The sequence below is a fragment of the Lissotriton vulgaris genome, chromosome 11 (assembly GCF_964263255.1).
Source record: "Lissotriton vulgaris chromosome 11, aLisVul1.2, whole genome shotgun sequence".
In the NCBI taxonomy this organism is placed as follows: domain Eukaryota; kingdom Metazoa; phylum Chordata; class Amphibia; order Caudata; family Salamandridae; genus Lissotriton; species Lissotriton vulgaris.
Genome location: NC_141699.1, coordinates 999,639,398 through 999,655,803, shown reverse-complemented (window position 1 = coordinate 999,655,803; position 16,406 = coordinate 999,639,398).

Here is a 16,406-nt window from a genome sequence, read left to right as displayed (position 1 = left end):
GTGCCCCGTCTACCACAAGGCACATCTCACCGCAGCTCCAGGGTCAGTGGGTGTACAGTTGTCTCAACCCCTCACAGTAGGTGCAGCAGAGGGAGGCTGCACACTTGGGGCCAGCTACAGCCCCACGCCTGTGACCCTAGGGCGTCCTCAGGCACCAGTCTCCATTAATAGGTCCTAGGGGTGAGCAGGCCCCCAAGAACGGCAAGATGGGGCCTCACCACAGCCGCCCAATTTCCGCAGAGGCTCTATAAGTTTTGGATGATCGGCCGGCAACAGGCCCCCAATGCAGTCGGGGCTGCGCCAGGCACCCCTCCAAAACAGCCAATTATCCGAGGTACGTGGATGTCGAAGTAGAGGAAGTGCCCTACCGGCACCAGGATCATTTGTCCTTCTGAGCCTTCAGGCCCACAGCAGCAGTCCAGGAGAGTCGCCTCACTCCACACATCAAGCGGGCCGGTAGCCCGGGGAAACGTCCGTCTGACCGCCCGCGGGCCCAGCCCTGCAGCCACAGGCCTGTCACCCACTGCAGCTGCACAGCGCTCAATGCTCCCATCGGGTGCGCCCGGGCATCCAGTGCCGCTGCCGGGTGATGCCACCTCCTTGGCTCCTACGGCACAGCCCCGGTCAGCAGCAAACACCCCAGGGCAGCAGACCTCCAGCTCGTCTGGGCTCCCGCCCCCATAGCAGTCAACTCCCACCAGCCATCAAGGGGAGTGGGGAAGGAAAGCCTACTGTGCCAGCCAGGCAAACACTTGTCTTGGTCGGGCCTCGTCCACGGGGTGCCTCGAAGGAACAAGGGCAGGAGCCACGCCTCCCCCAGCTTCAGGTGTGATGCAAGCCTGCCCCAGCTCCCGGGCCTAGGTAGGCCCTGCTTCCATCGCCGTCATTGTTGAGTTTTTCCAGTTCCTCCAGTGCACCGCAGACCACCAATCTCAACGCGGTGGCCAGGGTTGGTAGTATGTTCCAGAATTCTGGATATTTTGCAGGATTACATGGTGGCCGGCCATGAGCTAGGGAAGATCACATCCTGTCGTCCATGTTGCTTGGCCACGCCAAGATAAATTAAGAAAATAAAAGTAGAAAAAAGAAAACATTAAAATACCACCACCAAAAGTGGGAGCATATGTTTGCAATAGAAAACCAAAATACTAAACACTGAAGTAATACAATGTTGCTGAGCAAACTGTATGCTCAGTGTAACAAAACATAATAACTGCACGGTTTAACCTAATATTAATGTAATTCACTCTTGAAGGCCTTGTGGCTTTAACATATACTTTTCCTACCAAATACATCAGTCCTACAGCCTTTTTCATAAATTTCACGATGATCAAATCAAACTTATAGCATTTGTCAGAGCTTTCAATAAGAAACAATCAGGTCTATGTCGCTTAGCATTGGATTGCGATCATGACCAACTCGACCGTACTGTATTGAAAACACACATTCCCACAAGGCAACCGTCAGGCATACAATCATAACATTACAAATACATACACAATTCTAGTTGGCAAAACAATATATGACCCCTCCTTGAAGGGTCGAATGGGGATTATCACAGTGGAATTCTGTACTCCCAAGGTTTGTCAAAGGGAACAGCCAACATCAAAACCCTTCCCTACTGTAACCTGTAAACTTTGTGTAACAAAATTTCTGTCTACAGGGTGTAACACAGTGTAATAATAATATATATTTAAAGGCCTATTGGCTTTAGCATATGCTTTTTAGAGTAAATAAGTCAGACTTCTTGCCTTTCTCATAATATTTCATAATAAACAGATCAGACTTAAGGCATCAGGCTTAACTTTAAAAAAACAAATGTGTTCCAAAAAAGTCATCGACTGACAATCACCGGTGAAATCCATTTGTGCTTCTCACAAAGGACTGGATTCCACTCATCTGCATGAGACTGTCCAATTCCATAACTGGTATTTTTCCGATTATATTCAAACACTAAGGCCTGATTTACAGTTTGACGGACAGAGTTTACTCCAATCGGTATTCAAAGGACATTACCTTCGCCATCTCCAGGGACCTCTGGCCGGCAAATTTTAAGATGTCCACTGACCCCACAGATGTTTGTTTACCTTGGTAAGAAGCGCTATTAAGGTTGTTACTTTCTATGTAGGAAAGATTTGACGCGTGAACATCAAGCTTTTCATAAAGAAGCTTTCAAAGAAAAAGGGGCAAATTTACAAGAAAGTGACTCAGTTAGTGCCGCAAGCCAATTGGCTGCCCCGCACTGAGTCACTTTCAAAGCAGAGGGATGCGGCATATTTACAACAATATGTCGCATCTCTGTGCTTCCCCCTACGCTGCCGCACAAATGCTGCCATGTGCCGGCACAGGCACCCTTGCACCATGGTAGAAAGATGCCTGCGTTATGGGGAGATTGTTTTTGTTCAGGAAGGGTTCCCGTCCTGCACAAAAACAATCTGAAATGCCGTTTTTCAACTTATGTGTGTGCCGCATTAGCACACATAGAAGTTGGAAAACGTACTTGTTTCAAATAATGTTTATGTGCAGGAAGGGACACCTTTTTGTATATAAACAATCATTAGAGGTGATTTCCTCTTTCTATGTGTGCCACAGAACGCAGCACTCATAGAAAGAGGAAATGAAAACGAGGAGAAATTAATAAATTTCTCCTTTGTTGCGCCTCCCTATGCCTCCCCTGGGGAGGCGTAGCATTCACAGGCTTTTCCAAATTCACGATTCCTCGTAAATCTGGAAATGTGTCTAGTTCCATGGGTGTTGCGTGGGAACACCCACAGCAATACCTATTGAACACCCCTCTCACACAAAGTGCTGCGTGCAAAGCAGCCATATTTATAAGGGCAGGTAAAGTCACGCAGGGTGGCTTTTCCTGACCTTGTAAATATGAAGCAGTAAAATGCGCCACCAGTACGTCACCAAAAGTGGTGCACCGGAGGTGCAAGGAGCTTGTAAATCTGCCCCAGAGTTTGTTTTTGTAAAATCATAAATAAACTAATGACCCCCCTGGCCTCCCTCTTCTTGGGATCTTTCTCCCCAATTGTGAGGATTCTTCTGGGTTTTTCCTATTCCTACTGACAGGTTTTTCTTGACAGTGATGGACAGGCAAAAAAGGCATTACACGTCCACTATATATATGAAGGATAGTGTAATGCCCCTCGTCCAGTGGACCTTGCTGCATAAGGCCGATTGAGCCATAAGGCGCTCAGTTGACAGAATACATATGGCCCACACAACTCTAAATGAGGTGAGTACTCTGGGGGTTTTGCGGGCACAGTATTCCATCGCATTTGCGACAGTGTACTCTGTCCATCAAAATCTAAATCAGACTCCTAATCTGTACACATTTCAGCCCACATTAAATAACTTGTCACTACAGAGACATGCCTTCAAAGCAATCAGTATTCAATTTAGAATTAACTATAGCTTTGCATGTACTTGCTTGGGTATACTCAGGTGTAATAGGTGGACTGATGTATACAAAAAAATGATGACTTGATCTCAGCCACTGGTAATTACTTGATCTGCATCCAAATCCATCATTATTTTGCACACCATGCCTATGTTTGGGCCCAACTATATGCAAATCAGTTTTGACTCTGCTCCAATAGAAACAGTCCAGCCTGAACTGCTAGGCCGGGTCCTCTCTGAACTGGTACACAAGCAACCCAAGACTGATTCCAGCCCTTTTTAGGGCTCATCAGTTGGGTATGGCTTGGTTTCGGTGGCACAGTGTGTACGGGACCCACATCTGAGTACATGTGTCCACTTTAGGTGTTGCCCTGATGTATACAAAAAGGTGATGGATGGAATGCTTAAATGAATCTCTGCCACTCATAATTACTAGGGCAGCATCCCAGTCCATCGTTGTTATGCCCAGGTAAGACCCAGCTATGTGCAAATCAGTCTTGACCCTCCTCCAACAGGTACAGCCCATCCCAAACTGCCAGGCCAGGTCATCACTGAACCGGAACTCAGTAAAAAAAGCCCATACAAGAATAGGCAGACTGATGTGCTTGGCCACTGGAGCTGATCATTACAGAAGGTTAATGCCTAGACAACTGTGTAACTCCTGTATGCGATTACAGAATTGCCAAATTATTTTTGACTATGTCCTTTTCTCTCTAATCCATCGTAATATAAAAACCCTTTTCCATATTTTTACTGCGCTGGTTGGCGCAGACTGCTAAAGCTTGTTTCTGGTAACATAGACAACTAGTCCAAATCACACTTTTTGGTTCCTGGCATTGGAGATAATGGGGCATCCTTCAATGTCCATGGACTCGGATACAAGGCGTAGTCAAAAATGTATGTGTCACTCATGACTAGGCACTTGACCAACAATATTTTATAAATGTTTGGGTTTCTAGGGTTTGTGTGACGTTGAGGACTTCAGACCTTGTTCTTTTTAGTTTGGTATTTTTTTTCTGAGTGAGAACCCACAGAACCACTATTTCAACTGCACTCCCCTACTTTGCTGACATTTTTGTAACATGGTATATCATCTGCCCAAGCTCTTCTATCTTGTTAATATCTTGTTAATATCATCCACCCCCCATGGCCACTATCATGTCATATTTCCTAAAAAGATACATATATTTTATATTCTGCATTTTACCTGTTTTTTCCTGCAAAACCTCTGCAGAGACTGTATGGATTGCTTTTTAAATGTCACAGCACGATCATTGCTATATAACGATCTGAACAAAACTTGAAAAGAAAAACAACAGAACTGAAAATATAGATCAATTTCCATTCATTTCTAGTCTGGAGGTCACATCAAAGACACCACCAAGTCCATTAGAATGTTTATTATTGAATTTGTAGGCGAATCTTTGAAGAATTGTATGCATGCAATGAACAAGCTGGCACCTGTATCGAAGAACTCTGATGCGAGATGAAGGATGAGTTTTGTTTTAATTTCTGTTTTAATTAACCCCCCCACCCCCAACACACACATACACACACTGAGGGGCATATTACCAAGCAATAGCGATAATTATCGCTATTGCTTGGTTAGAGACAAAAATTTATCGCCGACCTGCGTCGATTTTTATCGCAGATAAACCTTGGTGTTACCAAGGTTTATCTTCAAAGCGATAAAAATCGGCCGAAATGCATGAATATCGCTGAAAAGCTAATGCTCTTAGCTATCCACCTCTCATTGGATAACATGGCTAAGAACTGCTCAGGGCAGGTGTTAGCTTTTGGAGATATTTGCGCTTAGCGCGAATATCTCCAAAAGTTGGTAATAGGAGATAGCGATGTTAGCGACTGTTTCCAGTCGCTAACATCTTGGCACACCCACTTTGACATGCAAAGTGGGGCCCAAGATGCCATCTCCTACTAGCTGTCGCTAACTGGTGTTAGCGACAGCTAGGTAATAGGGAGATAATTTTATCTACGCTTTCTTGGCTTTTAAAGCCAAAAAAGCAGAGATAAACCCCCTTGATAATATGCCTCTGCTTCCCGCTGCCTGACATCACCAGTTCAGTGAACATGAGGCGATCACAATGCCAGCCTTGAGGGGTAGGATGAATTAATGCAGACACAGTGAGCCAAGTCTGGAGGGAACGCTGGCGTGAAAGGGGCAGGGTGTCTGCCATCTGTCATCTGCTAAAGGCGGCCCTAAGATTATATGTATGAGTTAAAATGCATCATTCAAAGAGGGATTGGCTTTTACGACACAGTGTTTTTAGACAGAATGAAATCTTATTTGGACTCGTCGAGCCACTGAATTGCAAAAAAAACAGTAGGTTTTTAAAATAATCAACAAAAGCGCTAACATTCTGAACTGAAAATCAATATATGCAAATTTAGCTCATATATATTCCTTGTGGGTATGTAAAAAAAACTGATCAGAACATTTTGTTCTGCGGCTCGACAAGTTCAGCCATGCACAAAATCACATAGAAAATCTAACAAGTAAATCGCTTCGGCATGCTACTCTTGAAAAAAAATGCTTTTTCAAGCATGTGATAAATAGCAAGAAAGCTGCACAGAATGTGGTTAAAATGTAATAGAGATAGGTAAACATCTAGTATTCCTGTTATCTGCAAGGCAAATGCCGCAAAGAAGAGTGAGAACAAAGAATGTATAATTTGTATTACCAAAAAAATCATGAAAAAGACAGTTATCTAAAAGAATGTTTCCTTTCAACTACCTTTTCATTAAACACAAAAAAATGAAATGCTGTCTCGAAATCCCGAACGATAAAACTGCCTGTTTCATGAATGTTGCTTCTGTCATCTGAGGATCCATTCACATCAGTTTCACTTTGGCTGCCTTCCAAAGATGGACTCAGCTATGCTGATGTCTCCTTTTATTAGGCATTAAGCCGAGCTGGCCTGAGGTGAAGCCCCCCCATAGCCACATTCCATCTCCCAGACACAACAGCAGTGTTTTTATAAACTGGACAGAGCAGGCTACCCGAGCAGAATGCTTGATTTCTGAATATTTACAAGTTCCGGGAATCAATCCTCATTAATAGAAAACTGCCAGTGAATAATATAGCTTTCCGCCTCCTTATCACCAAGATCTTTTTTTAGAATCCCTCACTTTGTGATAATTGGAAATGTACACACATCTATGTGCCACTGAATACTGATTTTATCACTTCTAAAGTATGTTATTTTGTGTGAGAAATCTATTACATGTGCATACACTCTTCATGTTATCTCTATTGAGGTTTTTTTGTTTTTTTACAAGCACATGCCCAGCTTTTCTGTCTTATTTTCCACCTATTTTGACTAGATAGCCGTAGGTCGAACCGCATCCAGCTAATTAATTTTAAGCTTTCTACTGTATATTTATTACAGTGAAATAAATATATTTTTATAAAGCGAAACCGACTTTGGCACTATTGTAACACCTACACAATATGTTATTTGTATTGTCTATGTAAGGTTTCCTCTATTGATTCTGACACCTCACTCCACAGGTTCTGAAGGGTACAGTGTCATAATGTGACATGTTCTCTGATAGCCCTAAGCACATTTGCATAACATGCCCTCTTCTGACATACTGTTGAAAGCTCTAAACCAACTTCTTTCAGCTCCAAGACACCTTTCTTCACCTCAAAGTTTCAGCAAAACATGCACGTCTTTTCTTGCAAACAACTGTTTCTTATTCTGTGTGGAAAATGTACAACTCTGTCCTATAATGTCCAGAGAACTCTTGCCAAAGGCTTAACCCGTTGACCGCGGTGCGAATTCCACTGCGGTGCGGGTGATTTATGGAGTGGGCGTGTTTCGGACAGCCCCCGCCCGTCCTCCGCACACGCCAACTGTGACGTCGGATGCATTGAATTGGTTAAAAGTCCATCCCTCGACATTGTCACAATAATGAATCGTCAGTTCTCAAAGCCACTACTGCCTCCTTGACATGACCTCTAACGTCTCCATCATCATAAGTCCCTTTAGACTGAATGACAGATGCATTACTTACCACTTTCAACCCCAATATCTCTGTCAAGGTTTTCTTCTTCAAGTGACCCACAAATCTGCATTTATAATTAGGGGCTAAAGAAGTTTTAATATTCAAAGTCTTGCATTGATTTGGAACTTACAGCTACTTGTTTTCGCAGACTTTTCTGCTTTCACCTCGATTAGGACCTGGTATAGGTTTTTCCTATAAACTGGCGATATTTCATCGGTAGAACTAGTTAACGCGCACAAAATGGATGTGCCATTTTCTCATCAGTTGAAATTGAAACTACTTTTCTCACAGCATAGAAAAGAAAGTGAATGGATGCTGAAGTTATTTGCAATAATTTATTATTTTTTGAAAATCTACATGCAGAAAAATCATCATTTTCAAAGAATTATGGTAAAATCACCAGAATATTTCTCAACTCTAGCTTAGCCTAATAGCCTTTCCATCCTCTATCTCTTCAAAATGAGTCTTGGCATAATGTGTCCTGTACCCTCCCTGAACTGACGCCACTTGCTCTTCGTACTGAAATAATCTCTTCAATCTCTGCTTATTCCCTTCTTAACAGTTTATTATACTAAGACCCTATTGTGCTTCATATTTTTTTCTCTAAGAGTTTTTCCTCTTTTTTGCCTCTCATAATACGTTTTCCAAAACTATTGTACCTCAGTGGCTGTCAAAACAGAAAAATACTGGCAGGGTGGGTGGAGTTAGTGGGGTGGGAGAGGGGGCCAGGGGGAAGTACGTGGGGGAGCCGCAGCGGTTGGGGTGGTACTGATAAAAAGTTAGAAAATAAAACACTTACCTGGTGCTGCTGGCCACCTTGTGCTCCTCTGCTGCGGTTCCTGGTCCCAGCAGTCCCTGGGACAGCATCACGTCTCCCATCCAATCCCTGCACTGCTCTCAAGCATTAGAGCAGCATGGGGATTGGTCACAGCGGGCGGGATCAACGCTTGCTCAGGCACAGGGAGTCTGTGCTGTTTCTCCAACCCGACTGCATAGGTTGGAGAAACTTTAGTGCGCATATTAGTTTGACCGGCCGGAGACGGTAGGCCAAACTGACATGCACAGTTACAAGTGTACATACCACTCCTCCTCCCCACCTCCCATGGCCCGGCCCAACCCCTCCTTGCACACACTGGTTCAGAGCCAGCAGCTAAAAACTAAAACAATAGCAAGATATTTTAATTTTCAGCTGCTGCCTCTGAGCCAGTGGGGCGACACTCCTCGCAGAGGATCTGCAGCTGTTGTACCTCTTTCTTATGTAAGCCACATCTACATTCATATTTTGTGAAGAAAGCTATCCAGAGAGCATTGCTAGTTAGAAATATTTGCCAGATATCTGTTCTGAAACCTACATAGCACAATTCACAGAGAGCAGAACAGTTGGGTATAGAGAGATTCCTTGTGCACCCCCTCATTTCTTCATTCTACTCAATTTTTTATTATCTTTCAAAATCTGCCTTATTAAAGAACATTTTCTCACATGCCAAATAGGAATATGAAAATGCTTATTAGCTACAAAAAAAATCTGTTAGCCAAAGGAACGCGCCATAGGGGACACCCCATCATCCAAAATGAAAGTGCAAAAAGGGGTCCCTTCCTGCACATATGTATTTTCCGGCGTATAAGACGACTTTTTAACCCCTTAAAATGTTCTGGAAAGTCGGGGGTCGTCTTATACGCCGGATGCTAAATTTGAAGGAATGTTTTCATGCGTTTTTACATAGTGCAGACTACACCCGAAGGTGTCAGACTGCTTCTGCATTATATAAAAATGGGCTGATGTGAGCAACAATAACAATGGACAAATTACAAAAGCAAACATTAAGTTACATGGATCAAAAGTGACAATAGCGAGCAACCAAAATACATGAGGTAGCAATCGGTACATTCCTGGAGAAAAAGTGATAAGTGTGCAGGTTACAAAAGCATACAAAGCATACAAAGCATACAAAGTACGAGCCAAAATAAAATAAAATACATTCTCAAAATGGCAATGCAGGACTGCGTTGGACTGCACTGGAAGTGGGGGTAGTCTTATACGGCGAGTATAGCACGAAACCTACATTTTATTAAGCAAAGTAGGGGGTCGTCTTATACGCCGGGTCGTCTTATACGCCGGAAAATACGGTAAACATTCTTTTTTTTTTAAATGCATTCTGCAGCACACATAGAAGTTACAAAGCACCATTCTTGATTGTTTATGTGCAAGAAGGGACAACTTTCTGTACATAAACAATCATTCCCGCCAATGCAGGTACCCTTACACAACGGTGCAAGAGTATCTGCGTTGGTGCTAGGCAGCTGCGATTAGCGCCAGCACACAGTGAAACGCAGGGCTGCACCATATTCTTTTAAATACAGTGCAGCCCTGCGTTTCTGAAGTGACGGAGCGCGGCGTTAATCCAACACAGCTAACGCCGGGCTTCGTCACTTCATTATGAATAAGTCCTAGAAAGAGCAAAACATTGAGGAGAAATGAATACTTTCTCCTCGTACTGCCATCCTAAGACCAGGTTTTACCAGGCCTCAGTTTTTGGTGCATCCCCAACCTTGTAAATATAAGGCAGCGTCAAAAAGCAATAGGTGTTGCGGTGGAATGCCCACAGCAGCACCCATTGCCTGCTCCTTTGCCACAGCAGACTGTGGCGGAAAAGGGGATATTTACAAGGTGGCGTTAAGCCATGCTATGTGGCTTGACACCACCTTGTAAATATGGGGTATGGCACTACGTCACCCAAGCATCAGAAAAAGTGATACTCAGTGGTGTTAGGGGCTTGTACATATGCCCCGAAATCTGTGACATACTACTGTAGAAGTGAGGACCAGCAAGTAGAATGAAAAACTCTTCTGAAATTTTGGTTTGCTTTTCCTTGTCCTTTTATTATCACTATATCATTACACATGATTATAATGCATGGGGTTTTGTATTTCCTGAATAAATGGCAGTCACTAATATCTCTCTAATAGGGGACTTGCGATGCACCAAGTCGGCAATTATAAAGAAAAACAACAGAGCTTGACTATTATAAGGTTGTTACGGTCAAGTTCTGACATCACTATGCCTGCTGTCAGAGCTAGCATCCAAGTTGAAATGCAGATCAGGTCAAAGAGCATAACTGAATCAGCTGTATAAAGCAAGAAACAGAACATTGCTTTTCTTTTTTTGACTCTATTTTCATAGCTAACAAGCAGAAAATCTATTTATTATTTGCACTCTTTAGATGGAGAAAATATAGAATGTTTCTGAATGTTTCTAAACATTCAGACTACTGCCTCTTTTGTTTTTTTCAAACTGACTGGTATTAGCTGTTTGTTATATCTCTTTGCAACAAATATCTAACAGGTTTTTGATGCGTTTAATTTGATGTGTTTTATTTTGCACTAGAGGTTTTATTTATACTCTTCATGTTTACAAACATGTTCGCCCTTTCATATAAAAGAGTTAAGCACCAGGGTTTTAATGTGGTACAACTGATGGTGCAATCATATATTATATGGGATAAAGTATGCCCTGGCGTACATGCTATGAATGTTGCAAGTTACCTTGGGGTTTCATTATATCACTATATCTCCATACCTATCACTATGGCTATAGCTATCAATATGTTTAACTGTCATAAATGTCTACAATATTATAACACTCAGTCATGATTATAAGCTACTCAAACTCCACCTTTTCCCTATATCCTCAATACTAACTACAGAAATATAATTATTTTCTTTGTGTTCAAGATATTTTATTAAATTATTTATAGTGAACATATGACATACAAAAAATAGTACAATAAAAATACCCAATTAAAATAGAAGGGAAGTCAGAACAACAATTAACAGGTAAAATACAATGTAGTATATCACTCCTAAAAATAAAAGGGAAGGAGAAGAGGCATGTATAAATGTATTATTAATAATGATTAAAGTAGAGCTACTATAGAAAAAATACTAGACTATTATAATATCAATAAATAACTGGAGATATCTACGTGTTTAAGAAGATAAATAATTATCAACAGGTGTCCAAAATAAATTATATGAATTAGAATTATGATGAATACCTTGCAAAGATAAATGAGCTCCTCTTCTAGTAAAAATAACCGATGACCACCAAACATAAACAGATAATAATGAAACATCTTTCCAACAAGTTGTAATGGATTTTAAAGCTGATGATAACAGGAAATTAAAAAGTTTGCTCTCTAAGTCACTTATTTTTTGAGAAATGACGATAGATTTACAAATTAACAATTTGAATGAAATATCTTCATGTATATTCAATATCTTTTTTTATAATATCCCAAACTTCAGGCAAAAATTTAAAAACAGACGGACATTCATACAGCATATGTTTTAACAAACCAGAATGTAAATTACAATGCCAACAATTTGACATTGAAAGAACTTTAGCTCGAAACAAACGTAATGGAGTCCATAAACAAATATATAAAATATATGAATTTGTTTGGTAAATTGAAACTGGTAACCATCCAGAAATATCATTAAGCGAAATTGTTTTCCATGTATCAATAGAGAAGGAGGTAGAAAGTTCATTATTCCAGAATGTTAGGATTACATTAATGTTGGTACCTTGAGAATTGTCATTTTATTATATAAAATAGAAACGCCATGAAATAAAGTGAAAATAGTTTGAATATAAATTGATAAATCCGATTTAACTTTAGCAGGGATATTATAAGGAAATGAATCTAAAATAGAATTGCAGAAAAGTTCATATTTGGGAATATCAGAAGGAGGTAAAAGAAATGTTGTACATAACACCTCAAAAGAAATAAAAGCATAACTATAATAAACATCTTTAAGATCAAAAATACCAGCTTTAATCCATGGATGCCAAAATCTAATATGTCTAGTAAGTTTTATGCAAGGGCTATGTCATAATTACATATCTTCTGTAGTAGAAATGGGTGATTGAAAAATTAAGTCAAAATCATTAAAAATTAATTTAGTGGATTTTAAAATAGTAGATTTACAAAACAATGGAGATTTTTTGGACATGGTTAACAAAGTTGGTAATGGAAATGGTTCTGTAAAGTTTTTTCTATAAAAAGCCATGCAGGAAGATTACTCAAATGAGAGTGGTTAAACCAGCGAGAGCTCTGCTTTAATATAAAAGCTTTGTGATAGTAAAAACAGTCTGGTAAACCAAACCTCCCATTGCATTTAGGTAATTGTAGTTGTTTATAGCTAATACAAGGTAATTTATTGTTCCAAAGAAATTTGGAAAGGAGTTTATCTACAGCTTTATAAAACTTTAAAGGAAATTGACTAGGAATCATGGCAAGGGTATACAAAAAAGTGGTTGCTATAGTCATTTTTATAGAGTCCATTCTTCCCCACCATGAAAGATGAAGTGAAGACCATTTAGATATTTTATCTTTAATATAACTGAAGATAGAGTCACAATTTAATGATATTGCTGTTTTCATACGCAAAGAAAATAAAATGCCAAGGTATTTAAATGTATCTCTTTGCCAAATTATTTCTGTCATGGGTAACATATCTGGAGTACAATAAATATTTAGAGAAAAACATTCTGTTTTATTAGTATTTAATTTGTAACCAGGAACTTTGGAGTAAGATGAAATAATTTCAAATAAGGGAGGGAATGAGGATAGAGGATTACTAATAAAGAAAAGTACGTCATCTACATATGCTAATGTTTTAATAATAACCTCTTTAATATTGATTCCATTAATTTTATCACATTTTCTGATGGAGAGAAGCAGAGGTTTGATACCCAAAAGAAACTAAAGTGGTGAAAGAGGACAACCTTGTCTTGTACCTCTGAAAAGTAAGAACTGGTCCGAAGTTTGGCAATTAATAAATAAGCGAGCAGTAGGGGTATTATACAGAGCAGATATCATATGAATAAATAAATCACCAAAATTAAACTCTGTTAAAGTACAAAAGAAAAATTGTCAATGGCCTTTATCAAAAGCTTTTTCAGCATTTATTGCAAGAGCAGCTGATGGGAAGGACAGAATTGGACTTTGTTCTATAACATGTAATAATGTTCTTGTATTATTGACAGAATATCTATTTTTCATAAAACCAGATTGATCTGAATGAATAATAGAGTGTAAAACAACGGTTAATCTAGTAGCAAGAATTTTGGCATAAAGTTTACAATCTTGGTTTATTAAATAAATAGGACGATAATTTGACACAAATGTAGGGTGTTTGTTAGGTTTAGGCAATACAACGATCAAAGCCTCAGTAAAGGAACCCGTAGTAAGCTCCGTAGAACCAAAAAAGGAAAAAAGTTGAAATAAGTGAGGAATAAGTTGTGACTGAAATTCTTCATAAAATTCTGCGGGAATACCACCAGGTCCTGGTAATTTCTTTTTTTTAAGCGATGTAATTGCCAATACAACTTCCTCTTGGACAATAGGCAAATCTAGTTTTGTTTTATTTGATTGGGAAATTTTGGGTAATCCACATTTAGATAAAAAGGAATCAATTAAAGAAGAATCATCAAAGTTATGTTTATTATACAGAGTAGCATAGTAATTTAGAAATTCATTAATGATATCACTTTGGGATAAAGCAATTTTACCATTAGAGCTATGAATTACATTTATTTGTGTCTTATCTTTTTTAATGTTTAAATAATTCTTTGAAAGTCGTCCTGACTTTTTAGCATTAAAACAAAATTTGGCTTTAGAGTTTATAAGTTGAATTCCAGCTCTTTTGCTAAGAATTGAATTAAACTCATATGTTTTTGCAATTTGCATCTGTATTGAGGGTCATTAGATGTAATAAATAATCGCTCAAATTTTGCAATTTGTTTATCTAAATCTTTAATTTTTGTATTAAAAATTGTATTTTCATGTGCAATGAGAGAAATAGAGGCTCCTCTAATATAAGTTTTAAAAGCATCCCATCTGTTCACCAAGGAAGTCGAGCCTTCTGGGTTAAGAGAAAAATAATCATGAAGAGCATTTAGTAGTTGTGGCTTATTTTGCTCATTAAGGACCATACTAGTATTCATTTGCCATCTGGATTGCAGTTTAAAATTTGAATTCAATTGCAAAACAAAGGAAATTAAAGCATGATCCGAAATATCAATATTACCAATAGTAGGAGTGATTCCAGAGTTAATTAGTTGTCTAGAAATTAATAAATAATCAAGCCTTGAGTAAGAATCATGAGGATTTGAAAAGAATGGAAAAGAAAATTCTGTAGGAAAGTGTAATCGCCAAATAGGTACCAGTTTAGTAGTTTGAAGAAAAGATTCAAAAGCAAAAAATGCCTTAGGGGGTCTAAACTTAGTGAGGAAGGATCTATCCAATGAAGGATCATATATAATGTTAAAATCTCCTCCAACTATAAGCGTAACATTACCCAATTTAAGTATTTCAGTAGTGAGATTAGACAAGAATATAGGACCATCAAGTCGGACCATATACATTTAGCAAAAATATGACTGAATCATGAACTTTAATTTTAGCAATAACATATGTACCTTCAGAATCTGAAGATTTACTCAAAACTTGGCAATGTTGTTGTTTCGCAAAAATAATAGCAAGACCATTTTTTTTACCATTTGAAGGGGAAGATATTGTGCTATCAACCCATTTTTTTATATAATCTAAGACTTTGTCATCAATATGCGTTTCTTGTATAAAACAAATATCAGCTTTGCAACTTCCTAAAAAATCTAACATTTTGGCACGTTTATCAGGATGATGTAACCCCTTACCTTTTAAAGGGGCTAATTTAACATTATGAACGTTAGCCATAGTGAAAAAGATTTAAGGAAAAAATTAAGAAGAGAGAAAAGTAGAGAAAGATTATGAAAAATAGTAGTAGTAGCTCCAGAAAAGGGGAGAAGTAGAAAAAAGAAAAGACAAACAAACCATGAAAAAGACGACAATAATTAAACATTATTAACAAGAGTAAAGCGCACACATGCTTTACAAGCAAGACCGAAACCGTTGGAGCCCCATGTGAAATTAAACTGTTATTTGTCAGAAATAGCAGAAGCATGTGTAATGATTGCAATTAAAGAAATGCTTAAAAAGTAGAAGTATGCTTATCCATAGAGCGCTGTAAATGTTGGTCCAGGAATGATTTTAAACCTTCCGAACGTCAGAAGAACCTAGAAAATACAGAAATACATATTAAAGCAAAAATCAGGTAGCAGAATCATGCATATCCATAGAATGTTGCATACGTTGGTCCAGAAATAATTTAAAATCTTCTGGACGTTGGAAGGACTTAGAAAAAGTATCATTTCAAATTCTCATTGTCGAAGGATCAAAAAGACCATACTTAAATTCAAGACTTCTCAACTGAGAACGAAGTTCCGTGAATTCATTACGAGTCTTAACAGTCTTTGGCGAAGTCTTGATGAATAAAAATGCTGTTACCATTGACCATTAAGGAAGGAATTTCCCATACAGCTTTCCCTTATCAAAAACAAATGATGATGGCGCAAAACCTTAAAAATCTTTTTTTCTTGGCTTAGTGTGGTGAGGATTACGATGAGATGGAATCCTATGCGTTTAATCGATTTCAAATTTCTCTGTAAACTTGATGTTTAAAAGGCCAGGAATCAAATTCTCCAGATACAGTCTGCAATTGGAACCTTCAACATCTTCTGGCAAATTAAAAACACGCAAATTGTATTGCCTTTTACGGTTTTCCATACCCAGACGCAGAGCAGACATAGGAGAGTTTTTTGCAACAAGTGGTGTAAAAGCATCAATTTTAACTTTGTTATCATGTATTTTCATTTAATAATCTGAAACTTTCATGGACATACTAGCCATATCTTTTCACAAACTTTTAATCTCTGATGCTATATTATCGGTGTTAACACGAAGTGCTTGAAGTTCTTCAAGAATTAAATTTAAGGAAGGTTCACTGGACTTTAGATTTTATTGGAGGAGGAGAAATTTGCTGTTTCCTTTTATTATAAGGAGTTGGCAAATTGTATCTCCATTTTCCTATTG